Source organism: Terrapene carolina, unplaced genomic scaffold (genome assembly GCF_002925995.2).
Source record: "Terrapene carolina triunguis isolate 2854851 unplaced genomic scaffold, T_m_triunguis-2.0 Scaffold131, whole genome shotgun sequence".
NCBI lineage: Eukaryota > Metazoa > Chordata > Testudines > Emydidae > Terrapene > Terrapene triunguis.
In genome coordinates this window covers 17,953,441-17,981,018 of record NW_020664482.1, presented here as the reverse complement: position 1 = coordinate 17,981,018, position 27,578 = coordinate 17,953,441, and the positions used below count along the sequence as shown (strand labels likewise).

General features: G+C 46.2%; 1 protein-coding gene across 2 annotated transcripts in view; it reads right to left on the bottom strand.

Annotated features, from left to right (window-relative positions):
• PAK3 (p21 (RAC1) activated kinase 3) overlaps positions 1-25,433 on the bottom strand; it is a 94,150-nt gene extending 68,717 nt beyond the window's left edge. For both annotated transcript variants that reach the window (XM_024217401.3, XM_024217400.3), the window contains exon 1: positions 25,357-25,433. The gene's annotated coding sequence lies outside the window, so the exon portion shown is untranslated. The remainder of the gene's footprint in view (positions 1-25,356) is intronic.
• Between the last annotated feature and the right edge of the window lie 2,145 nt (positions 25,434-27,578).

Below are 27,578 nucleotides of genomic sequence, written 5' to 3'. Positions count from 1 at the left end.
TGAAGTGAAGAATTTGGATTTGGTGGAAGGTTCAGTTAGACAATAAGGCCTGGGTACTGTACTGTGCTCTGTGTGGGCAAAGATCACAGGGCAGATTTGGGCATTAAATCCTCAAAAATATGAACCAAGGAATGCCAGTTTGCTCTTGATGGACTTGAGGTATGATACTATCCAGAATGAAGTAAAGGACTTCAGTGAATTTTAAAGTTGCACAAGAGTTCTGCTGAAGTATTCCAGTACATTTTTGGATTTGCAATCTCAAGGCATCTGACACTATTAAGTAATGACAAGATATCCGCATTAGTGCAACACTTGGGCAAACTTCACTTAGATGATCAAACAAACTTGAAGAAAAGCATCCTTCCACCTTTAAAACGTGCAGGTTCTTCTACAAAAGCAAATCATTCCTTAAAGCTCAAATAGCTCCTATTTACAAGAAAGAAACAAAGAGGCAAGCCACACACACCACCCTTGGTACGCCCTTCTCCCCCCTCCAAAAAAAATTTTTTTGCCTTGCATTTGCGAGCATTTCACAAAGTATAGGCACACCTGTAACCGGAGGAAATTCTGAGGGGAAGAGAGAAGGCTGAGACTGCTTGAAACCACACACCTTATTGCCAGAAAGGATATGAAACTGGATCTCTTCAGTGGTAAAGCTGTCAGCAGGAGCAACAAATTATTCATTAGGCTTAAACAGGGGCAGATACTATAAAAACAAACTTAATATTCTAGCTACAGAGACTTCTACCAATAGAAGTCATAATTTTGCATGAAGGAAGGCTCATCCCTATGATGTGTTTTAGATATACTTATCAAATCATTATTATAGTTTTGCACTCTTAGGGTCTTATCCAAAGCTTAAAGTCAAAGGCGAGAATCCCACGGACTCCAGTGGCCATTGTAACATGCACACACACCCTTCCCATTAGAGCAGCTCAACATTCTTTTCGAGAACTAAATTTAATTTTGCTTCACAAACCTTTGTGATGAAGACAAGTTACCCCCATTTTAAAGATTAGGAAACTCGTGTATAGAGGTGCCAATCCTGCAAGGCGCCCTCAACTCCCTCTGAAGTCAAGAGGCGCTGCTGGTGTTCAGCACCACTGAAAAATCAGGTTGCTTATTCTGAAGCCTTAACATTAGTGTAGGTTCCTAACTTTAAGCACCCAAGTTTGAAAATTCTGGCCTAAGTGACTTGATCATGTGCTAAATGCACAAGTTTTGGGAGTGAACAAGTTAGAGACTGGGGCAAGGCTTCAGAAAGTGTACCTGTGTATGCTTTTAATGCTAGTATCTAGATGACATGTCAAAAACGTAATTGCAAAGTTACACTGGCATTTTTGGCTCTGACTTTTAAGCATGCATGCACCTGGTTTAGGTGCATACCAGTTCTTGCACATACGTATGCGCACAACCCAAATTTGCACTAGGATTGGAGAGCTTAAATGCAGATGCATATACATTTTGATATGCATGTGTTTGAAACTTTGGACTATTACAGCCTCATTTATTACATTTTCATTATCTTAACTCAGCTTGCAAGAGCATTCACTTGTGATAAGCATAGCACTTTAGAGAAATTATTTCTATATTTTCTTTGTTTTTAAGTATTTCTTATTACATGGGACAGATGTATGGAGAGTGATATTTTATGCCCTTACAGATAGGGTTACCATATGTCCGTTTTTTCCCGGACATGTCCGCCTTTTTGGTACTCAAATCCCCGTCCGGGGGGAACTGCCAAAAAGCTGAACATGTCCGGGAAAATACTCCCCTCTCCCCCCAGTCCCCTGCTTACCTTGGGTCCGGCAGGCTGTGAGCTGCAGGCAGATTCCCCCACAGCGGCGGCTGCTGCTGCTCCCCCCAGACACCTCAGCTTTGTGTAGCTGAAGAGCTGAGCTGCCCCAGCGCTACCGGCTTCACGGTTTGCTGGGCAGCCCCCAGACCTCCAGACCCTGCGCCCCCGGCCGGGCGCTTCCCCTCCCGGGCTCCGGCTGCGCTGGGGAAGCACCCGGCTGGGGGCGCAAGGTCTGGAGATCTGGGGGCTGCTTGGCAAATCGTGAAGCCGGTAGCGCTCAGGCAGCTTCGCGTGGCTGGGAAGGAGGAGGGGGAATGCGGGGCGCTCAGGGGGCGGAGATGGGGCGGGGACTTTGGGGAAGGGGCGGGGAAGGGCGGGGCCAGGGCCCCATGGAGTGTCCTCCTTTTTTAAGGTTTAAATATGGTAACCCTATTACAGAGCCTTTTATCTCAGGTTCACAAATCCCTTTACACCACTAATTAATTAAGCCCCATGACACCACATGGGTATATTGACGTTTGCGTAGTCTTAACTCCAGTAATCTCAAAGTGCTTCTCGAATGAACCAATGTGCTGTTACTAAACAAATCACATACTCTTCTGTAGAGTCAGAATCAGAACCATGGTCTTTCAGCTCCAAAAACACACGTCTCTGCCACTTGAGCTGAATGAGAACAGTACATGGTCCCCCCAGGTAGTCAAAGCTCGCCCTGAGCATCTGATGCTAAATGGAACTCAAATTCAAGTACGACACCAATCTGTAATGAATGTAAAGATGAAGAGAGAGAGCCAAGGAGAGGGTTAATTGACCTGTCCACGATCCCATGATGGGTCAGTGGAACTAGGGAAAAAATAGCTATATCACCACCTAGCTCTAATATAGTGTTTATAGAACTGCAGAGCCTCAGCGCCCAGGTCTTGCCTGCTCTAACCACTAGGAAACACTCCAGCCAGTGCAAAGAGCAGAATCCAGGAGTCTTTGCTCTACCAATGGCTTACAGAATGTCTAGCATGTAAAAATTGTTGTTTTTTAATTCAAGTGTGCAAAATGTCCACTGTAATCCAAAAGTAAGCAAACAATCCTAACAGAGGATGCATTCTAGCCAAGAGAATCATCTTTCACATGACATTTTTGCATCTGAGATGTCTCATATAATCACATGACTCCAAGGGCTGGGGCTTTTAAAAAACAAACATAAGACCTGCAACAAAATTACAAGAGCTGGCAATACTGCCTGTGTCACATGTATCACCAGTGTAGCCCTGTCCAAACAAAGGAATATGGTCAGGCAGCTTATCATTCTGAGGGATGAAACCTACACAGCAAATTGATCAGTCTGTGTGCAGTGTTAAGATTCCCAGCATTCACCTTGTCACTCTGAGCCATGATTTGTGTGTCTAGTATGCCCAGGCCTCTTTTCTTTCTATAGAACTTGCATGGTCCTCCTTCCTGCTACATGTCCCCTGCTGCTTTGACATCTAAACACCTGCCTCTAGCCACAGGGAGCAGGAGTACTCAGCAGTGTCACTTGCTGAACACCCTGCCTTCCTGCCAGAAGGATTGACAGTGTCTCCTCTGCAAAATTTCCAGCCTCCTGCTGACCTGAGTAACAAGAATCCAAAGATCTCTTCTCAAGTCAGTCTCTTTCTCAAGTTCCTTATTAGGTGAGACTATTTCTTATTAGAACACACTATCCTAGGTCAACTGCTGTTCTGCCCAGAGCTGTGATTTGCTACTTTTGTTCCAACAGGCAGCTGTTTTGGCCTTCTGTGAAGGTTGGTGATTAGTCCTCTTCTCTGCAGCACTAGCTGAGGCAATAGGGGCCAAATTTTCAAAATATCTTGGTTCCATTTAAGTACCGAAACAAGTGGCTGGATTTGAGTGTTCGGCACCCAGCAGTTCCTATTGTTCTTAAGGGGAGCCACTGGGAGTTAAGTACTTTTAAAAGTATGGCCCTAGATCTTCATGTCAGAACTCAAGTTGGAAGAGCTTTTCCCCACTCCACTATCTGATTGCAGTGTAGACATACTTTAAGTGTGTCTATGTAACACCAACAGACCCCGGTCATTGGTGGGCGGGATTGAACCTGGGAAGCTAAATACATGAGCCTCAACTGCCTGAGCTAAAAGCCATATAGCCATTAACTAAGGCTGTAGAGCGGACTCATTAATTTCTCTCTCTAAGTGGTCTTCGTGCCACTAGATGGGACAGAGCACCACACCCAGCAGGTGTGTGGGTTATATCTACATTAGGGGTCTCCACCAGTTTAACTGGGTGATTTAAAACTGAATTAAGCCAGTGCAACTTGTGTAACAGACAAGGCCTGAGATTCCTGTAATCTTGCGCCTTGCTGATGAGACGGTCTCCAACCTTTGGTCCTTTGACTTACTAACAGGGAACAGTGAGTCAACTGCAGGGGCGGCTCTATGTATTTTGCCGCACCAAGCACGGCAGTCAGGCAGCCTTCGGCGGCGCATCTGCGGGAGGTCCGCTGGTAACGCGGATTCAGTGGCATGCCTGTGGGAGGTCCGCCGGTCCCGCGCCTTTGGCGTACCTGCCGCCGAAACTGCGGGACCAACGGACCTCCTGCAGGCATGCCGCCGAAGGCAGCCTGACTGCCACCCTCATGGCGACCGGCAGGCCGCCCCCCGTGGCTTGCTGCCCCAGGCACGCGCTTGGTGCGCTGGTGCCTGGAGCCGCCCTGGTCAACTGATTTGGAGAGCAGGGAGTTTTCTTCTACTCCTCACTTCATTTACACCCATGGGAAAAATCCTCCTCAATAACTTGCTAGCAACAGCTGTTAAAAAGACAACTGTGCGTGCGCGCACACACACGCGCGCACACACACAAAAGTTATTTTGTATCATTCAGCTATCTCACTAATCTTTCTACTGAACTCAATGGATATAGGGTAACAGGGTATTAAGTATACTTGGCTAGATTATCAGTATGTGCTGCATGAAGCACCTCTGTTTGTAGGTATTCAATCAGCATGCCATTTCAGATAGCACCCTTTCCCCAAACTCTCTGGCTATACGCATTTGCTTTATATAACTTTAAGAAAGAAACAAAGAGGCAATAACTCTTCTCCTCCCCAATCCTCCCAAGAGATAAATGACCTAGCAAGCTGAGTGATAAAAGAATGATACAATAATATGTCATTAAGCTGCAACCAATGCTGGTGGAGAATGGCTAAGGGCCTGCTGATTAGAAATGATACCTAGGTAAATCTAGATGCTGCACTGAAGCATGCAGAGAGAATATAAAATGTCTTGTTTTCTCCTAGAAATGTTCAATAGTCTTTCTAGCTAAGATTGCTCACCGTTCTGATTGGGATGAATACTTTTCAGAGTCTCAGCTGCTGGGGATGTTCCCTCCTTTTCCATCATACTCTCGCAGTTGTTTGATTTTTATTTAGTATCAGAATACTCTCAATCTCTCTCTCCCGCCACCCCGCATTCAGTGGTTCATAATTTGTGCCAGGCTTGTTGTGTTGCAAGCACAAATGGTATCTGCTATTAGAGAAGGGGAGAGGGCTGACAGTCAACTTGGCAGGACATGATTGGTTTAGAATTATCTATATTTAGGAGGTAAATACTAACCTGAGCTGGAGAAGCCAACTGCCTTATTCCAAAGGCTGCACACCTCTCAGCCAGCACCAGCAGCAAGACTATTCTTGTGTCCAGTCTGAGCTCCCTCACAGGACAGCCCCTTGATGCCAATACCTGGTCCTAGAGTTTCTTGCCAACCAAGGTCACATCTTAATTAATTCGAGTCCATAGTGTGTCTTGCGACTGAGTAACTCATCACAAAAGTCACAGGGCCTCCACTCAGGCAAATCATTATAGCTCCACTGTAGTCAGTCAGTGAACTAGGGGAACACTGAAGTTGACTATCTATCCCATATTTTCTTGTGCACACAGAAAGCAGCAGATGATATTAATATGCATGCAGAAATTAGATCACAGTGACCTCTTGACCAAGCCATGGATCAGGACTGCAGTGAGTTACCCAGCTGCAAAAAGCAAATGTTTTCAGCAGTTTCTGTATTGTTTACATTTAGGAGAAATTGCATTTTGTCCTCTCAGGGGCTTGTGGTTCAAGCACAGTCCGGAGGGTCAGAAGATCTGCACTCAGCTCCCAGCTCTGCCAGAGACTTCCAGAATAACCTGGGATGAGTCTGTGCCTCAATTTCCCCATATATAAAATGAGGATGTTAGCACTGGGGTAGCTGCATGGTTCTTCACTGGGGAGTGAAGAGCTATGCCGCTTCCTTCACTAATGTCTGCAAATTACCTTGAGCTACTTGGGAAGAAGGTGCTGTAAGTGCAAAGTCTATATATATATTTGAACAAGTCTCCACTTCTGGCAGATAAGCTCTACATAGCTCGAGGGGTGCATGCTCTGCCTGGTGTTCTACCCTTTGACATGTAAGCTGAGCTGGCATGCACCAGCCTGTCTGAAGGGTTTAGGGCAATGTGTATTTTGTTGCTGATTTCACACATTTGCATAGGTTAATACCCGCCCCATTCCTCTGACCTGGCCAAGGCATACAAAAGTGCGGACTCTTCGTTTTAAATTTCCATGCGAATCTAGTTTTTGTTAAAAGTGCCTCACCAGCCATCTGGAGAATGAAGTGCTGTATTTATCCTCTGAACTGGTGCTGCACAGACGTCGGCAGTGCAGACTTCCACACACTGCTCTCTGCCCCCCGCTAAAGTGAACTTCCTTGAGCTGAAGGGACCATCTCTAGGAGCAAGGTGTTATTTGGGTCTCTATGGCCCATTTGGTCCCTGGCCTCTCTGCTGAGACTGGCCATGAGTTTGCCAGTTAGAGCCAGCTGTACTAGTGGCATTTGTGTTGTGGCCATCAGTGCCCTGGGAAATGGATTGTATGCTACATTCACTTAACAGACCACTGACGGGATATTAGATGGCCAGCACTTTTGGTGACTACTGGTCTGGATCGTACTGAAGAATGAAGATTCCCCATTAAGGATGCAGTTTTGCCACCCTTACTCACACTGAACACCACCTTCCGCTGATTTCCATGGGATGACTCAAAGGGTAGCAGAATCAGGCTCTCCCCACTTCCTCCCTCTGATCCTTACAAACGGGTAATTGTTACAACTTTCAGAATCTCAGCAGGATTGTCTGTCTTGTGTGTTTTCACAGCACCCAGCACAATGGGGCCCCATCCAGAGCCGGCGCTTCCACTAGGTGACCCTAGGCGGTCGCTTAGGGCGGCAGGATTTGGGGGGCGGCATTTTGCCGTCCTCGGCGGCAATTCACCGGCGGGGGTCCTTCCGCTCCGCGTCTTTGGGGCGCTTCGGCAGCGGGTCCTTTATTCGCTCCGGGACCCACCGCCGAAGCACCCCGAAGACGCGGAGCGGAAGGACCCCCGCCGCCAAATGCTCTGAGGAGGACTGCTGCCGCCTAGGGCGGCAAAAACCCTGGCGCCGCTCCTGGCCCCATCCCAACCAGGGCCTTTGAGCATTACTATAACTATTTACTGCTACTATTGCTAGCAATAATGTCAGCCATGATACATTTGGGCAGAAAAGTTATTATTTTCATGGTCACAATTTTAAAGATTGCCAGCAACACTAGTATAATTTCTTTAATTAGACACTGTGTGCTTTGATCTGGTTCACATACATGGGTGTTATATCATGAAGCACGTGCAGTGAATATACAGTTATGATTCTGGTGCAGTGATACTGTAGATCAGTGGTCCCCAAACTTGTTCCGCTGCTTGTGCAGGGAAAGCCCCTGGCGGGCTGGGTCGCTTTGTTTACCTGCTGCGTCCGCAGGTTCGGCCGATCGCGGCTCCCAGTGGCCGCGGTTCGCTGCTCCAGGCCAATGGGAGCTGCTGGAAGTGGTGCGGGCCGAGGGACGTACTGGCCGCCGCTTCCAGCAGCTCCCATTGGCCTGGAGCAGCGAATCGCGGCCAGTGGGAGCCGTGATCGGCCGAACCTGCGGTCGCAGCAGGTAAACAAACCGGCCTGGCCCGCCAGGGGCTTTCCCTGCACAAGCAGCGGAACAAGTTTGGGAACCACTGCTGTGGAGGGTATAAATGGGGATGAATAACACACAGAATCCCTATGAAAATTACATTTGCCCTGCACCACCTCAAAAGAACAAGCTATAATTTCTCCAAATGGCTTTCTGGAAGAGAGAAATAGGAGCCTCCTTGGACTGCTGCCCCCACCCCAGTTTAGGAAGCATCCCTGGCCTTGAATAGGAGAAACTTCCAGCATGCAAGCCACTTCTTGAATGAGTGGGTAGTGAAAGGAATCAGCTACAACATACATATCCCAAGATCTCTGGGGTCTGAGAAAGGAAGTCCTGTGAGAGGAAGAGGAAGTTGAGAGTTAGCTATTGGCAGACAGCAGGTTAGGTGGACGTGTATTGGGAAACCATAGTAAACTAAAAACGGTGTGCTACTTATACATCAGGAGAAGGGTTTTGCATTATATTAAACAGAGCTATATTATAATTCTCAGTCATGTACATTATATGAAAATCTGAGCTCAAGCCACATATGGCCCACAGGACACTTTCTGTAAGGACAGCTCCTACTGGACTGCAATCCATGTCACAATGCAACTAATCACAGACGATCAGAGCCGTTCTAGCAGATTTAGTTTTTGCTAAAAGTAATCCCAGCACCAAACTCAGACATTAGATTTTAAATCTATTTAAATCCCAGAAGCTTGACTGCAAAATGACTCAGCCTGTGAGAAATCTCACCAACCACCAGTATCTTGAACTTAACTGAGATCCAGCTTGAAGGTTTTCTTCCTTTTTTAACGGGCTTATCTTTCCAGGAGCTAAGCCTGGGGGCAATGGGAATCACAGCTTCCCAACACTCTGGGAAAACAAAGCAAAATTGGTTCTTTCCGCTCTACAGTGCCAAAGCTACAATCACATCGCTAGGATTACAAAAGTTACCAGGCATAATTCATGCCTGGTTGGGATCCGTAGAGTCTCTGATAGGACGGGTGGAGTGGGTTACAATATTCCAATCTTGTCAGAACTGACACAATGGCCTCATTTTTATCCTTAACTACTTCACAGGTAATTGGACTGTAATGTAATCAGGGGATGCACTGAGTTGAGCAGTATCACTTCCTACTATTCTAATAGAAACCTGCTGGATTTGAGTGCACTTGGGCTTCTACCTCTTGTCACCAGGGAGTGAGAAGAGACGTTGGTTAAACACTGGAATCCCAGATAGCAGGAATGTTGTTCACAACACAGCCTCTGGAATACGGGGATCCGGAGAAATAGCCAGTAAAACGTGGCTCCAGCATGTACATCTGGCCTGAATTTTTCACTGTGCTGGGGAGGAGCGCTGCTCTCACAGATGGCTGCGGTTAGTGGGTGTTGGAGCCCACCAAGGAGCAAGCAGGCATGCAATATTAATAGCACCACTGAGAAAATTATGAGCTCACATCAAAGCTTTGGAAGTTGTTTTATAACATTTGGCTTCCAGACCAAGAGAAAAGCAAAAGGTACTAAGCTCAAATTATACATGTTTGGAGGCTTTTTCTTTTTTAAGCTGTGATTCTGCAGTTTTCAAACACAACAGACAAAAAGAGAATGACCCTCTAAGGACATCGAAAAGCTGTCATCAGCTGTAACTTAGCAAATCCCAAGTTACATACAGAAGTAAAATCACTGTTTTCCTGTCTGTTAACTAACAGAAGCCAAAGTTATTGCACAACAGGCTGAGCAGTCCCTATTGGTTCTATGTCACTGCTACGATGCAGCAATAACTCCGGAGTCTAGAACCTGAGTTTACATGAGAGTAGTCCTGCAGGAATTAAAGGAGTGAATACAACAATGCAGACGGAGCACTACAGACTAGTTTTACTGGGATTTCCTTAATAACACATAATAGATAATAATAAATTCATGCAATTTATAAGTCTATCCTCCCCCACTATAGTACTCAGGCACTGTACAAAAACACATGTGGCCACAGTTAAGATGATCAGGGGTATTTGAGCTTCTATATGTGGAATGGAGCTGCTAGCAGGGCAATACCTGTAAGGACCACTTGGCTTCAGAATATGAGTTAGGAACCATTACAAGTCAAAAATATTACTGTAAGGAACTAGCTACTACCTATGTATCACCACTGCCCTCTGTTGAATGGAATAAGAACTGCTCAGCTGTGTGTCATGGGTGCTACACTGCTAACAGCTAATGGAGATTCTCTTCTCGCTTTTGGGTATGAGGAGGATCTGAGTTCTATCACTGCCAAGTTCCAAATGGTCATGGGGTATGGCATAGTGGTAACTTTGAAGTGCTAATATAGTTTTAAAATCACTTGTATTATATCCCTTCAACTATAATATCAGCACAAAATGAGGGCCTGCCATATCTGAATGGAGTTTGAGACGACACCACAATCTGATGACCAAAATTAGACACTTCTGTTAGAGTGCGTGAGACCATATACAACTGGGACTGGATGTTTGCTGCTCCATGCAGACAGAAGCTATAACAGGAGAGGGACTGACAATCTAACCCATTTGTTCTATCTTTTCTGCTCTAAAAAACTTTGGATCAAATCCTTCCATCCCCAGTGTTTTATCTCGCTGAAACATACAAGGCCAAAGGCAGCCCTCAGTTACACCTGTGCAGCCTCACTGACTTCAGTGGGGGGTTGGCTAAACCTTCTGAAGTTACATCCCTTGCATCTTATGTAGCTTAGACAGCATCACCTCAGGTTACATTATGACAGATGCCTCCTCAGGTGTACCTCAGACTGGCTATAAATGATATGGTGATGTAACCTGACATGGGGGAAAAAAACCAACCACAATCATTCACATGTCGAAAACAAGATCAGCACTTGCAGCAAATAAAGAAGCAACGTAGTCCAGCAATCAGGGCAGCAGGCTGGGTGTCAGGAGACTTGGGTTGCTGTCTCTGCAGCTGACCTGCCATGCAAGTAACTTCATTTCTCTGGCCTCAGTTTCCCCATTGGTAACACAGGAATGATGATACCTGCCCTCCTTTGTAAGTCACTTTGGATTTGGGGATCAAAAGTGCTCTACAAAGATCAAGGTATTTTTATAAATCTAATCTGCTCAACATGTTTTTTTAAACCCTTTTAAAATCTCTCTTTTGTAGTTCAGTCTGGATAATTTGCTATCTGTGCAACTCTAAAATTTACCCTGTCAGAGCCTAGCAAAGGTGTAATCTCATCCCCGGGCTTCTATGACTTAAAAATGTGGAGCTTCTCTTTGTGGATGAGATGTCAAAGGAACATCTCTGTGAGCCTACAGCCCTTCAATACCCCACAGCCATGCATTATTCTCACTAAAAGCTGACTAGTTTAACAGACCAGAATCAGGACTTTTTCCCCCGCTTTCCTTTTTTAAGACGGGACAGACACAAAGAGAGTGTGAAACAGAGAGTGAATGTTTTTTCCTAAAGGCAAAGGATTACTGCATCATGATGTAATGACCTTGCTCAGAAAAGAAAAAGGTTACTTCCATGACAGCGTGAGTTGAGAAAGATCAGCTCCTTTGCAGAACAGGGTAAAACAATGTCCATTTAAAGTTAAACTGAAGAAAATGTAAAACACTTGTCCAGTGAACTGGAAAGAGAGAGGGCAAGCTTCAGCCAAATTGGCCTATATAAAATCTCTCTCCAGACAGACACACACAAAACATTGAATCAAATGAGTAGGCGTGCTATGTAGGTAGAATGACATCTGCTTGCAGTATCTAGCTGTTTTCTGCACCTTTAAACAGCTGGGAATCCTGCTATATGGGGACCTGCAACACAGTGGCCACTTTGTGTTTCACTTCAGGTGCAGAATGTTGCAGAGAGAGTCACTGGGGTTTCTCGCTAATGGAGATTCCATATTTGTTCTTTCCTTGCCATTTCCCTAAATCTAAAGATCATGCAGATGAAGGAGCATTTTTTGTTCTCTGGATGTAAGGAAAACAAGAAGGAATTACTTAGATTGTAAACCGCATCGGGCAGGGACTGGCTCTTTGTTCTGTGTTTGTACAGCAAGAAGCATAGTGGGTTGCTCGTCCAGGGTTCCTAGGTGACACTGAGTTTATTATAATTGTCTTTTTGTTCTAGTTAATTGTCAGTGCTATGAAAAGATAAACAGTATTTATAGTTAAAATGTTTTAAAGTATATTATATATATCTCCATCCCAGTGTTCCAGCACAATATGCTTCGGTCCCTTCATTTTCGGTTTTTATTTTATTTTCCCCAGGAATTTATCCGTGTTTATTACTACGACAACAAAAACAGGTGAAAATTAGTGGGAAAAAGACGATTAATAAGTTTTTCTGGGTAAATATCAGGGTTTATATTGGTGGATGGAAGGACGGGGAAAAAAGTATTCAGTAGATCAATGCTTTGATGAATAGAATTCAATGAGGTTTGCTGCAGAACTAAAACAGAACTCAAAATACAATGCCACCCCTGCGTTTAAGAAAACAATATATCTCTAATGCCCAAATAAAACTTTTCATTTGAATATTTCAGTTTACTGTTGTAGACTTAGAACTATCAGCCTATAAATACTTACATGTAATAATTGGGCGACACTATTTGCAGCGCATATACTCAACTTCATCCTTTTCTCCTGTTTTTGTTTCCTTAACACTTTCAAATAATTCCTTGTGTTCTGAAACGTATTCTGGTACAGACTTTTGTTTTCCTTCCATTTTAGCATGTCAGATCTCTAACCCGTTATCTGCTAACAGCTTGAAATTGTGTACATGAGATTCATCAGCATGTTCAGATGTGCATGCACTCCAGAGCTTGCGTGCGTGCCTGTTTATTGTATGTATCTTCTAGACTAATACATAGCCTTATTCAACAGGCAGCTTTGCATAGACACATAGACTAAAGTATTATCGTAATACATGACTCCTGGGGGAATTCTGCGCCACTGTGCAATGCAGAATTTGTGCAGAATTCCTTGTTTCGCTCACAGAATTTGGGCTGCAGAGCTGCTGGGCGCCACTAGGCACCACTGGACCCTGCAGAGCCCAGCTCGCAGGGAGCGGAGTGCCATGCCTGGTGGAGATGAAGGCTCTGCACGCTCTAGCTGCCTGGCTTGATCCTCATTCTCCTGGGGCCAGGAGAGGGCCCTGCAGACCCAGTTCTGCCAAAGGCTGAGGAAGGACAGGACCACACCACATCACCCGATGGAACAGTAAACAAGCTGGGGGGGAGTAAAGGTTCTGGGGGTGCAGATGTCTGGGGTCTGGGGCTGCCCCACAGCTGGGCTCTTTAAGGAGGGGAGTGCAGGTGTCTGGGCTCTGGGGGCCCCATGCAGCCCCATCGAGCACCGCCCAACTGGAACTGGGTTTTCATAGGGGTTTCTTTAACTGTCTACTCCTGGGGGAATCTTTTTTTGTTGTTATGTGTGTATTGTTGACATACTTGTTGACTGGTATTTTCAAATAAATTATCACAATAATTGAAAGTGGAGTGATTATATGGTATTATTTTGTCAAATAAAATATGCAGAATTTTAAATTTTTTGGCACAGTATTCCATAGGAGTAATACATATATCTCATGCATTGCATTGTATTTTCCTAATAAACAAGTTATTTTTTATATATTTGAATGATTCAAAAGTAGGGTGAAAATCGGAAAAAGCAGATAATACTTTTTGTAAAACCTGGGATTTTTTTTTCTATAAATAGTTTTAAACTGAAAACGAAGGGGCTTAAATATGTTCCATTCAAAACTCAACATTTACCACTCAGTGCTATTGCTTTACTGAGGTATAGGGATCACCATTAAAAAGACAATACTTACTAAAAGTTATCACAAAGGGGTGGAGATACCACAGTTTTCCCCAAGAAAAATAATAGGAAGTAACAGGCAACGCTGGTGGACATTGATGTTTAATGGTAGCCACTGCCTCTCTTATTGCAGCTATAGGAAAACACTGCAGGAGTTAGGGTGGTGAATGCTAAGTTTTTAAATAATGACTGTACCATAATCCTAGCATTCCACTGGAAATACTACAGCAAACACACAAAGTTCTGAGGCTGAATTGGCACCAGATACTTTCAAAAAACAAGTTGATTTTGTTACAGGGCAGAAACATTTGGTTTATTTGTCAGCACAGGTTTATTCAGGCAGGAATGGCCTCTGATAACATGTGTGTACACTGCCTAGCATAACTGGGTGCCCACCAGAGTTGAGGCCTTTAGGCGTGTCACAGTTCAGGGCAATTGCACCTGTATTCTCCCTCCACGGTCCCCCAGAGCACCCATTCTAAGCCCCCGACTCTCAGATGTCACCCCCTTGGAGACCCACATCTCTCTCCCTCCTGACCAGGAGCTTTTCCAGGCTGCACAATTCCCTGCTTATACTGTGATATTCCCACCAAGGCAGACTGTCTAAGCAGGCCAGGGTCTACACTTCGCTTTCTCTTTGAAGGCTATGAACAATGTAATTGCAAGCAGTTAAGTGTTCCCACACAGCTCTTTCTAAGCAAGCACATTTATTCTTAAAGTAAAGGCACTACACAGAAAACCTGTTTAAAGCAATAAAAGAACCTACACCCGTGCTAATAAGTTTACCAGAGGTCACACCCCCAATCCCCAACTCCAACCAGGGCTCTGGTAGGAGTCAGTCCTGCAACTCTACAAAGGGGTTTTTCTGTGGTTGCAAGTTCATAACAGCCTTAGTTCAGCCCAAGCACCCCGACTGGGCAGATCAGCCTATTTCTTTAGACACTTGGAACCTTTTATGTCAAACCTTTGGGAACAAGTAATCAGCAATTACCCTCCACAGGGCCTAGCTCAAAGTCTGGGTTTTTGCAAAACTGGAGATGGGAATTTGCATTCATCTCCCCCTAGAGATTCCCCAGGCCAACACTCAATACTGTTTGTCCCAAAAGTCCATTCTTGTCTGGCACATTGTTCAATATAGTCCTTTGAAATTCATAACAGCTCCCAGATTTGCATCCCATCTCTCGCCTAGAGAAGTTACATGCAATCCTGCCCCACAATAATACATATCCTTTGCATTTAATACAATGGACTCCAAAGTTACTTAAACTTAATTCAGTAAGTTTTTTTTTAAGGCTATTACAGGAAATTGCCACATCTGTCACAAGACGCTACCATAATACTAATCATATTGTTACTCCAAAGCTAAATTTGACCCATTTTGACAAGCCTCTAAATCAGCCTTCATGAGGAGATATAATTTAGGCTCCCAAGAGCTCAGAATGTATCCACTGCTGAAAAGTGCTGGATTCAGATGCCTACTACCCATAACCTTCTGATGCCAACATCATACATTCCAGTGACAGCTTTCCAAACACTGGGGAGGATCCAGCTTCAGGCTGTGCCACTCTTTCTGAAGGAAAGGGAGAGTATGGTAAGTAGGCTTGGAAGGATTAGACTTTTATCAGTACATGTTGGTAAGTGTCAATTTCACCATACACACACAAACCGACAAAAAAATATTTCCATTGCTAATAATTGAAATGTACAGATAGGCAAAGTCAGACAAATGCTGCTTGAGAACTTATGAGAGTTTGATTTACGGTGTATTTTGACATGTGACTTTGACTATTTGTTTTTTAACGGTTACATAGCTTTAACTTTTTGAATTCTCACTGTCTATTGTCATTAAATAATTATTGTCTGACTTCCCCTATTGTCTGAGCCCCACCAATAATTTTCTGCAAATGGGAAAATTTAAGATCAATACAAATCTAAAAAAATACTTTAAAATAAACATCAATATTATCCATCAACGTTATAAAAAGATTGAATTCTGCCACGCCTAAATGTTAGGCTTGGTCATCTTATCCCCACACTCCATGAAACTGTGGAGCCTCTCATGCTCACTGACACTGTATGATAGAACTGAGAGCCATCACAGGGGGTCCTTGTGCTACTTAACTCCACCAGAAAGCCAATGATCATTCTAACAATTGTTTGTGCTTTGGGGGCAGCTGGGAAAAAGTATGGACAGATTTTTTCCTCTCCTTGCCCAGGAGCAAATGCCAACCTGGCTGCATTTCCCAGCATAGCTATACCGGTATAAATCTACTGCTATAATTAGAATTCGCCATTTGAACACACTATTCTGGAATAAAAGTGACTATATTCCAGTATACTTTCTCCACTTTCCAAGTAGACTAAGTATATTAGAATAAAATCACGTGTTCCAGAACGGAGTGTCCACATGGGGACTTATACCAGTATAACTATAATAATATCACTATAGCTATGCTGGAAAATTTCCCTGTGGAAATAAGTCCTTAGTCTGGTGAACACTGCCATTCAATGTGGCTCAGTGAGCTAAAGAGAATGAACAAAGATCAAACTCCATTCAGTAGTTGATTTCTGGCACCACCTATTGGCTGGAAAACTCCATCCACATGATGTTGCTGCAAGATCTCATTGGACAAGGGGAGAGGCAGGTCAGATATGCCCAGAAGTAAGAACTGGAGAACATCATTCCAGGATACATGTTCACAGCCTTCTATTACTTCTGCTTACAAATAACAATATGGTGCCCAGTATTCCTCACATCCAGGTAAGTCTGTATTATAGCTATTCATGTAGAATGCACCATAAGTGTCCAGGATGCTTTACAGGACATGGAAAAAGACAAGGTCCCTACCCTGAAGAGCACGCAACTCTAAGACCAGATTGTGGATATAAAGTCAGTGGCTGCAGCGAAGGTGATGACAATGTGGGGGCGCCGCCCCCCAAGGTGAGCCCCTGGAGGCAGTCTGCCTGAGGCAGTCTTCCCTGGGAGCTCAGGGAAGAGTGGCTATTGCTACACCCCTTGAAAAGAAGGGTCCAACATGTGTTTCCTGTCCCCTTGTGCAGGGCCAGGTCTGCTAGCCAGTGCAGTAAGGACAAGGCTAGGGCTCCACTCTCAACCCGTGGCACTGGGTTCTCACAACAAAATTTTTGGTGGCCTCAGTGTGCGGCCACCAACTCTTGCTGGTAGCCACTCTGGTAAATTTTTCCTAAAATACTTAATTAACTTTAGGAAAAACAAATCTGCCCACGTACACATCCAAATCATTGTAATTTATTTGTGTCATAAGAAGGCAGTAGGAAGTAGAGCTCCCCATTCAGCACACCCGGACTTTGCTCCTATTCTTGTGCTCAGAGCGTGTCATGGAGCCGGAGCCCCTCACCCTGCCAGGGAGCTGCCAAGCAGCCCCGACACTTTGAGCTGCTGTGGTAGCTACAGCCGGGGGAAGCACTGACCTGTCTCTCTGTCCCTGCCTCCCAATGGCCCTTCAGTGAGAGCTTGTCCTGGGGAAGGCGGGGAGCTCACTGGCCGCCCCAGGGAAGGGTCGGGAACTCACTGGCTGCCTGCGGAGTCCCAGGCTCCCCATGCCCCAACCGGGTGGGAGCGGGGGAGCTGCCCAGGGGAGCGCCACGGCAACCGAACACCGCAGCCTCCTCCACTGACAGCCCCACATGTCACAAGAGGCGCCGGCTGCTGCCCCCAGGAAACTGCACGGTGCAGGGGGTCGATCCCTGCTAGCAGCGCCAGTGCAAACACCGAGGCAGCGCATCTCAGTGCCCTTGGTAACAGCTATTCAGGAGCAACAGCTGGGCCCTGCAGGGAGGGGCCGCTGCTTTGTCCCCGACAATTTCTGCCCAGGCTTTGGAGGCTGTCGTGGCCACAAAAAAATCCACTGATGGCCGCATGCAGGTGGCCGCCTTTGAGAAATGCGACTAGAGAACTCCTTGTGCTCCCTGGGTTAAAGAAGTGGAATGTTGACTGGCCCCTCCCGGGGATGCAAAAGGGAGAGGGGATTCTCCTCATTCCCTCGCTCTCCACCCCAGTGCACCTGTCCCATTAGACCCAGTCAGGCCCTAACTCAGACAAGTACAATTCCTGGGACAAGAGTTCCAGTGTCAGAAGGACAAGCAATGGGATCATCATAAGGAAGCTTCAGAAAAAAAGGGATCAGAAGGTGGGGAGGGGGCGAGCTTGGCACATGGGAAGTGAAAGGTTCATCCAAGCAAAGTCAAAGCCAAGAGTGGCAGAAGGGCACAAAGGGAGGAGTCTGGAGAGAGCATGTAGAGGAGCATAGGGAGTAAGATACAGGGTAGGAAGACATAAAGACAGAGATGGAGGGAGGGATGGACTTGATTCCCCCAAGCTGGACTGTATGAAAACCTCCCCCTTAACTTTTTGGACTGAGCATCCCCCAAAAAAGCAATGAACCTCCCTGGTCCATCAGTACGAAGAAAGAATTCTTGCTGCCTTATTTTCTTCCTAGAAACCATTCGCTTTGCCTCACTTCGAGCTCCCCCAGATCCAGTGAGGAAGAGGAGGTCACAACACAATACGTAGAGATGCGGTCATTATCAGCCACACCATAAGAACTAACCAGGACGCTGACCTGAGCCAGCCTGATGCCTGTTCATTAACGGATCAAATGAGGATCTGAAGAGCTCTTTTCTGGAGCAGGCAGACAGCATTTCAATTGTTAAAATATTCATGCACCAATAGGAGCTGTGGTCTCAGTGTCTACCCCTGAGACAAATGAACCTCAGCTCAAAGCACAATAGTCTGAGTTTTACAGAATAGAATCAGAATTAAAGGCATTTTCTATGCTTCCACCTGTCCAAATACTATTTTTCGACAACTTTAGAAGTGGTGGTGCAAGGATGTCCCAAATCCAAGTCCAGGATCATCCAGGGAACAGGGTGTGCGGGAGGGCTGAATGGCAGCATTACAGCAAATTATGTACAGGAATTTAACAAAGTGACTAGCATCCCTACCACCAGGTCCATAGTACAACTGCAGCCACAGTTCTAGCAAACAGCACCACATTATGTCAAGACTGTGGCTGGAAAAAATATGAGCTGGCCCCTGGGCACTGCAGGTCCAGTCAAGAGTCGCTGCAGAAAAGCACTGGACAATTTCAGGTCTAGAGGATTTTCTCTTTTACAATGGAGAGACAGGGAGGCGGAAATAACCCAGAAAACATTACGACCTTCACCACCAAGACACACTGGCCTACCCCAGTGCTGCAGGTCCTGGAGTCATGGGATTACATCAGAATCTCTGTTTCGTTTTAAAATTAATAAACTTTCAAGCCCACATGGCTGTAAAGAAAAGTTTGCAAACACAACTGATGCATTGGGGGGAGGGCCTGCTGCTGCTTGCTTCTGGGAGTGGTCATGCAACTGCTCCTGCTTCCCTGGAGGGGGAGCCCCGCTACCACCATCACGCCAGATGGTGGGGCAGCACCATAAGGGTGCTGTGTTGTGCCTGATGCCCCAGACTGCCTTAATTCAGCCCTAATCACAGTATTAAATAAAGCCTATATCATAATGTGTCCAAACTAGGGACAGAGTAAAGGTGATGCATTCAACCTTGACTCAGGAATTTTCTGATGTCTGCATTCTTATACATTGCTTTAACGTCGTTTTCTGCATTTATTATTATTGCTTATCATCGAATCATAGAAATATAGGGATAGACAGGACCTCAAGAGGTCATTAAGTCCAACCTCTTGTGTTGAGGCAGGACCAAGTAAACCTAGACCATCCCTGACAGCTGTTTGTGCAACCTGTTTTTAAAATCCTCCAATGCCAGGGATTCTATAATCTCCACATGGAAGCCTATTCCAGATCTGAACTACCCTTATGCTGTGCACTCTCTCTTTCTCTCTAAAGACCCTTCTCATCTAAGCCTTCCCTGAAACATACCAGGTACAACTCAGGCAGCAGCAGCACAAACACTGCACATATGTGACAGATTATTTTAACTGTGTGACTGATGGTAACATGCACGGGTAGGGACCGGGCCTTATTTTGTCTGTGAAGGGCCAGGTAAATTTATGTCACTATGTATTGAAATGAGCTCATTGCTCAGGTGATGCCAATATTTCTAGCGTTCATAGAATCATAGAATATCAGGGTTGGAAGGGACCTCAGGAGGTCATCTAATCCAACCCCATGCTCAAAGCAGGACCAATTCCCAACTAAATCATCCCAGCCAGGGCTTTGTCAAGCCGGGCCTTAAAAACCTCCAAGGAAGGAGATTCCACCACCTCCCTAGGTAAAGCATTCCAGTGCTTCACCACCCTCCTAGTAAAATAGTGTTTCCTAATATCCAACCTAGACCTCCCCCACTGCAACTTGAGACCATTGCTCCTTGTTCTGTCATCTGCCACCACTGAGAACAGCCGAGCTCCATCCTCTTTGGAACTTCCCCCCCACCCTCAGGTAGTTGAAAGCAGCTATCAAATCCCCCCTCATTCTTCTCTTCTGGAGACTAAACAATCCCAGTTCCCTCAGCCTCTCCTCATAAGTCATGTGTTCCAGACCCCTAATCATTTTTATTGCCCTCTGCTGGACTCTTTCTAACATTTCCACATCCTTCTTGTAGTGTGGGGCCCAAAACTGGACACAGTACTTCAGATGAGGCCTCACCAATGTCGCATAAAGGGGAACGATCACATCCCTCAATCTGCTGGCAATGCCCCTACTTATACAGCCCAAAATGCCATTAGCCTTCTTGGCAACAAGAGCACACTGTTGACTCATATCCAGCTTCTCGTCCACTGTGACCCCTAGGTCCTTTTCTGCAGAACTGCTACCTAGCCATTCGGTCCCTAGTCTGTAGCAGTGCATAGGATTCTTCCGTCCTAAGTGCAGGACTCTGCACTTGTCCTTGTTGAACCTCATCAGGTTTCTTTTGGCCCAATCCTCCAATTTGTCTAAGTCCCTCTGTATCTGATCCCTACCCTCCAGCGTATCTACCACGCCTCCCAGTTTAGTGTCATCTGCAAACTTGCTGAGAGTGCAGTCCACACCATCCTCCAGATCATTAATAAAGATATTAAACAAAACCGGCCCCAGGACCGACCCTTGGGGCACTCCGCTTGAAACCGGCTGCCAACTAGACATGGAGCCATTGATCACTACCCGTTGAGCCCGACCATCTAGCCAGCTTTCTATCCACCTTACAATCCATTCATCTAGCCCATACTTCTTTAACTTGGCGGCAAGAATACTGTGGGAGACCGTATCAAAAGCTTTGCTAAAGTCAAGGAATAACACATCCACTGCTTTCCCCTCATCCACACAGCCAGTTATCTCCTCATAGAAGGCAATTAGACACACTTATCTACTTTATACACCCACATGTTCAAAGTCCATCAAACCAATACAAACTCGGATCTAACCCCTGCTCGTGTTACTTGCAGCAACAGTCCCATTGACATCAGTGGCAGAGCTCTCTTGAGGGAGGCAAGCAGGATTTAATCCAATTTAGAAGGCTAAATGTGATTTTATCAAACCCCCCATAGAAAGCTGAGGGATCTTTACAGACCTGACCCTGTTCAGTACTCACTCACACCAGCCACCAAGTCATAGAAGTTTTGTGTAACTAAAGACTAAAAAATTAAGTCTTATGTCTGCCAGACACTGAAGTGGATATAACCCATTAGTGGAAACCCCATCCAGTGGCCTGGACACTGTATCTATGAACTTTGCCTCTTATCCCAGCTAAGATCTTTTTGATCTATACGTGGCAGTTCTGTGTAATGCAGCAGAAATGGAACATTCTTCCTGGGGTGGGTCACTAGGTGCTGGTGACAGCAGAAAGCTGCTTCTCTCCAGTTCTTACTTGTGAAACAAAAAAATCCCTCCTCTTTGCTGAAAACAATGGTGCCACAGTGCTTTGCTATCTGCTGCGTACTATCTGCAGGCATACATCATTCAGGAGCGTCAAAGGTAAGCAGCAGTCTTCCTGCACGAGCATGACTAACTGATGGCTACCAAGGCTAATAACTGAGCTGGGCCCCTCCCACGCCTATGTGTAACTACTGTATGAGCACCAGGATGACAAAGATGCAGCCTGTGGTGCCCCTGACTGGGCTGTCACTGCCCCTTACTCAAGGCTTGTAAAGTGGCTCTGTGGAGAAGGGCCCAGGCCACAAAGCTTGGATTTGGATCCCAGCTTCCCCACATTTTTAGGGACGGTTCGGATACAGGATTTTGGTTCCGTCCAATATAGACAGAGGAGCCAAAATCCTATCGACTTCAGTATGGCCAGGATTTCACCCAGGGAGTTTGTTCGGGTTTGTCTATTTGAAAGGATGGCGGATCCACAGGTCCCTCAAGACCGAGCACTGTAGGAGTTATGAGCACCTGCCAGACAGCTCTTGCAAGGAGGATGGTGGTGGAGCCTTTCATTGGTGAAGGTGTTAAAAGGGGCTTGCAGTGAGGGAGTTGGGGGGAACATATCTGAGCAGAGGGCACAGAGCCCATGATTACAAAGGCAGACTGCCCTGGTGAATGCCTCCCACTGGGCTGATCAGAGGTGCGGCTCTCATAAATTGCTGCTGCTGAAACCAGTAGCCCGTGTTACTTTGAATCCTTCTCATGGCCAATAGGAGCAAAGGTGCAGCTCAGACATGCTCCTAGTAACTAAACGAGTAACTACATGAGTAACTAAATGAGTGAATCCAGGATTAGTGCAGCCAGCCATTCCCCCAGGTCTAGAACAAAGAACACCTGTCCAAGTCTAGAGCAATTCCCCTCCCGGGCCTAGATCAGATTGCCTACACAATCCTTGCATATCTGCACACACAGGCCTAGAGCAACCTCTCCGCTCAGCCCTACAGCAACCTACCCATGAAGCTACCAAGACCCAGAGCAGCCCACTGACCTGCTCTTTGAGCAGCTGTCTCATCCTCCCACCCAGGCCTAGCCCACCCAACCCAATTGTCCACCCTCCTAGCCCAGGGCAACTTTCCTCCCAGTCCTGGAGTAGCCTACCCAGATTCCAACCAGCCCAGACCTAGAGCCAGGCATCCTCCCAAGCCCACAGCAACCTTTCCATCTTCCCACCCAAACATACAGTAATCCCACCCACTAGTCCAGGCCTCAAGCATCCCCTTTCCTCCTACGCCTACAGCAACAACCTGCCCTAGAGAAATCCACCCACTCATCCTTTCCAGACCTAGAGCAATCCATCAGTCCCTTCTCTGAATGCCCAAAGCAACCTTCTGCCCAATCCTGGAGCAACCTATCAAAGCACTCACCAGGTTTAGAGCCTCCTTTAACTGTATGCCTGATTTTTTTTAACTGCTATTTCTATTAGCAAAGAAATTCTAACTAGTGACCAAATTACTGGGGTCACTGCCACTATCTGTTCACCTTCAGAGGCATGTGCAGGTTCATCGCCCATTGCGCTTTTCCTCTTTGCCTGTCTCCATCACACAACACAACACAGACGGGTTCCATGAGGAATGAGATAAGTGCACAAGGGCCTTGTCTACACTGGACTTTCTTTGGAAAATTCCCCCCTGTTGCTACCGTCAATGCCGTAGTGCAGATGGCCCAGCAGTCCCTTAAGGACCATGTTATCGATGCCTGCCCACACCAGGTCTAGATGGCAAGGTGGCAGCTACCTTTGCCCCATCTGTATGAGTGCCCCACCTTTACTGCCATTGGTGGAACAGAGCCACTGGGAGCAATGGTGGGAAATCTTAAGAAAAAAGTTGAGTATCAACAAGACCAGTGACAGGGAATGCTACCATCATGGCTCCTAGGCAGGAAGCATGTAGGGTTTGCCAGCTCTCAGCCTCTCGATCCTCTTCTCTAGCCCCAAGCTACTGCCTTGACTGAGTGAGATTTTTCACCCTCCAGTCCCCTGTCATGCTCGCTCATCCTGCCACTACAGACTTCACCCTCCGCTTTTCCCCTTCCAGCACTCCCTTCGGGACACCCCACCCTGCCTCCTCCGGTTCCTCTTCCAAGCCCTCACCCATCCCACCTGTCTTCTCCCACGCTGCCACCTTGCCCACCTTCCCCTCATAGTCTCAACCTGCTCACTCTTTCCTTCCTCCCACCTGCCCGCCCTAACCACCCTTTCCCCTTCCCCTCACTCCCACTGCACACCAAGCCCATGCTCCTCTTTGCCATCCTCCTCACTGTGCCCACACCCCCTCTCTCGTCACAGTGCTATCCGATGCTCCCCAGTGTCCCCACACATTCCCCTCCCACCAGCCATACACAGAGACCCAGCATAGAACGTTAATTCATACAAGAGATAGGCAACATTGGGGAGCATTTTGTTTCATCTTCCCCTCAGGCCCCAGCATCTTCTTTTCTCTCCCCCTCAGGCCAGCAGCTGCCTTGCCCACAACCCTTATCCAACCCACACCCACCCTTGTGACAGCGAGTCCTGCTGATCACGCTGGGAAGAGTCAGATCAACACCCAGTCACCCAGCAAAGTGGAGTTTGATCTCTAACTAGCCACTTCCCACTGCTACCGCACCAGCTTTCATGCAGCAAGCAGAAGCATTTACTGGTCAATTAGGAAAAATAAAAACAAACCCCAAATATTCCTTACATATGGTTAAAAATTTGTTTGGGGGAGGAGGGTGCAGAAGAGAGGGAATGAAAGGTACAAACTTGTTTGCCAAACTCTCCAAAGGAGTACTAACTCCTGGTAAGTTTAGCGTCAAAGTTCCCTATTAACAAGAATGGTTATTATTCAAACACCCTGGCTCCCAACACCCCAAGCCTCTGGTGGTTCCAAAGACAAGTCCAGAGCCAGACCTGCACTTCACAGCTCAGGCCCATGTCCATTTCCAGACACTGCGCAATATGAAGCAACAGCTTTTCCCCTTTTCCTCCCCATATTTCTTTACATGGAATAATATTTAAAAGAGTTTGGCTCTACAAAATGCGGTTCAAGTCTACCAGAAAAAACTGGATTCTAAAAGAAGTTGAATGGGCTTTGGGGCACCAGTGTTAAAATCATCTCCCCCTCTGAGGAGAAGAGACTGGAGCAGCAGGGCTGGGCTGTAACATTTCCTCAATTGGCTAGTGTACAATACTGGGACAAAGGGACAACCCAACACAGGGACAGCTTCATTGTGGTGTCACAAACCACCACCATGTGTGTGCATGAGAGAGACCAAAATCGCTGCATTTAATCGATTTGGGGAAAACTTAGCAAGAAAGTGTTTTAAAAGGGGTGAATTAGGTGCATTTTGCCAGCAAATGACAGAAGAATAAATAACAAAGAGTCTATAGGTTTTCTTACTCTTCCGCAGAAGCACAGCCTAGAAAACTGCATTGTTGGGATTTGATTTCAAACACACCAAGACACGGCTGGTGTCTGTGTTGACACAACTTCAGTTGACACAATGCAGGCTTTACGGTTTTTATTTAACCAGGAAGTTATCTGCCAGAACATGTCAATCTCCATTTTTTAAAAATTCAGATGCAATAAAATAATACAGGTGTCAACAATGGGGAAAAATACACAACGCCTAGAATACACCACCAGAGCCTCTCCCCACAACCAAATACCCCACACAGCATCAATTGTGTTGAATGGTTTCCTTCCCTTAAATACAGTCTCGGCAACAATAAAGGAAATTTAAACAGAACACATGGCTGTTTGTAATGTTCATTGCAGGCAGCTTTAAGAAAGCAACCATAGGCCATTCCTCTCCCAGCTGAACAACACAAGATAAGGCACCAATTGCACTGACAGCCTGATAGCAAAAATAAAGGCATTACCTGCACTTTGTCCTGTCATACTGCACCCGACTGTCCACCTTCGAGGTCTGGTATTGTCATCAAAAGCAACCTCCCCTCCAAGCTTAGTCCATCTGCAAGCTTCCCATTCTCTGTGGAGAGCAGCTTCTTGACCTCCAATCCTAACATTAGTAGCTTGGATGCTTCACTGCCTCCTTGCTGTTCCCTAGCCCATGTCGTCACCAGGTTTTGGCTGCATTCATTGGCGGAGAGAGAGCAGATAATAATACTACTAATAGCACTGAGAGGGCTGGAATAGGCAAATCTTTTGTTTCAAAGCAGGAAACACAGGGAAAGCTGAAGTGGGAGAGGGAATATAGAAACTTGAATAAAATAACACAGGAGTGGTGTAAGAATCTCCTCACTTGCAGCAGGTTAAAAAAAAGCAAGTGTCCCAATCCGGAAGTGTGTATACATGCGTACGTATGAACACACACACACACACACACACACACACACACACACCTTTATATGCAGCACCATCCCCTTCATTCATATGTTTATTTTGAAGGATAAATGGATCCCAATGCCATACAAAACTACTTCCTAAGCCCAGCAAAGGAGGGAATATTGAGGCATTCAACTTTTTACACTCTTTTTTTCCCTCATGTGAATTCAGTGTTGGTTTAGGGTGCTGGATTTACAGCCATTGACAATGAAGACAACTGTTTATCCATAGAACACACATTGAGCACAGGCAGGAGTACTGCAAGTTTCCCCAACATTGTCCTGTCACTATACCTCAAGCCAGAACTGCAGGGATAAGAGGGTAGTTCAGTATTCTGGGCTCTTTCAATCCTTGGCCTTCATCATATTAAAGGTATGTCTGACTTACATCTGTAGGTTTTGGTTGGCCCGTGGCACTGGTTTCTCTTTGTCCAATGAGAAGGTGAAAATTTCATGAAACTTGCCTAGGTTTCCACAATAAGCCACTTTGCTAAACGTCATCCCCATGTGTTGCTGAATTCTATATGCTTTTGCTGCAGCAGTTCTTTTTCTACACAAACTTCCAGCCAGTCCTGAATAAAGAGGACACTTTTGTGCAATGAGCCATGGACTAGTCCGAAGAGATTCCTATTTCCCCCTAGTGTCTTTTCAGATTATTTTTTTTTGCTCTTTCTTTCTGTTTAGGATTTTAAAGCACTGAACTCTGGCTTGAAGAATTAAATCTTCCGAGACAGTCGGATCCATTTTGCCACTTCTCCAAAACCAACGAGTTGGATTCCTACTGACAAGATAGGTTTGAAAAGCAGAAAACCATCCCATTTTAGTTACAATACTGATGATAATGACCTTACATTTATACTGAGCCTTTTAAAACCATATATTGACATCACTTTGGCAGCCATTAAAATGTGCCCACCTCTGGGATGAAGCACAGTGCCTGAGCCTTCTGGGATGAAGCACAATACAACAGCCACAATATGCGACAGTTTGGGGCAAAAAATGAAGAATACCTTTTCCTGGATGAAACTTCAGGAGAAATTTACGCAAGCAAAATGTAATTACCCAAGTCAAAATATGACCAAGATAACAAGCACTCCCCATCCTACAAAGCACCATGTGGTCTTTAATGACCACATGTAGTCATGCCTGAGTTGTACAACTCATTCAGAAGACAGCTCCTCCAGTAGCAACACCATGCTGGGTCACTGAATCAATTCTGACTCAGAAGAGCAGCCCTTACTGAACGGCTATCACCACTTCCTGCTGCACACAGAGGTTTCGCAAGTCTTCTATCCACAAAGTACTAATCTAACCTAATGCTGATTAGCTTGTGAGACCTGACATGATCACAGTATATGGTGTGCAGGGCCGGTGCAACCTATTAGGCGACCTAGGCGGTCGCCTAGGGCGCTAGCATTTGGGGGGCGGCATTTTCTTCGGCGGCGACCGCAGCAGCCGGATCTTTGGCCGCCCCGGTCGTCGTCGGCATTTAGGCGAAGGGAGCTGGAGCAGGGGGGCGCAGGGAGGGCCACCTGCAGCAAGTAAGGGGGGAGGGGAGCATGCAGGGGAACTCCCTGCCCCAGCTCACCTCTGCTCTGCCTCCTCCCCTGAGCACACCACCCGGCTCTGCTTCTCTCCCTCCCAGGGTTGCAGCGCCAAACAGCTGATTGGCACTGCAAGCCTGGGAGGCGGGAGAAGTGGAGCAGCGATGGCATGCTCGGGAAGGAGGAGGAGCAGAGGTGAGCTGGGGTGGGGAG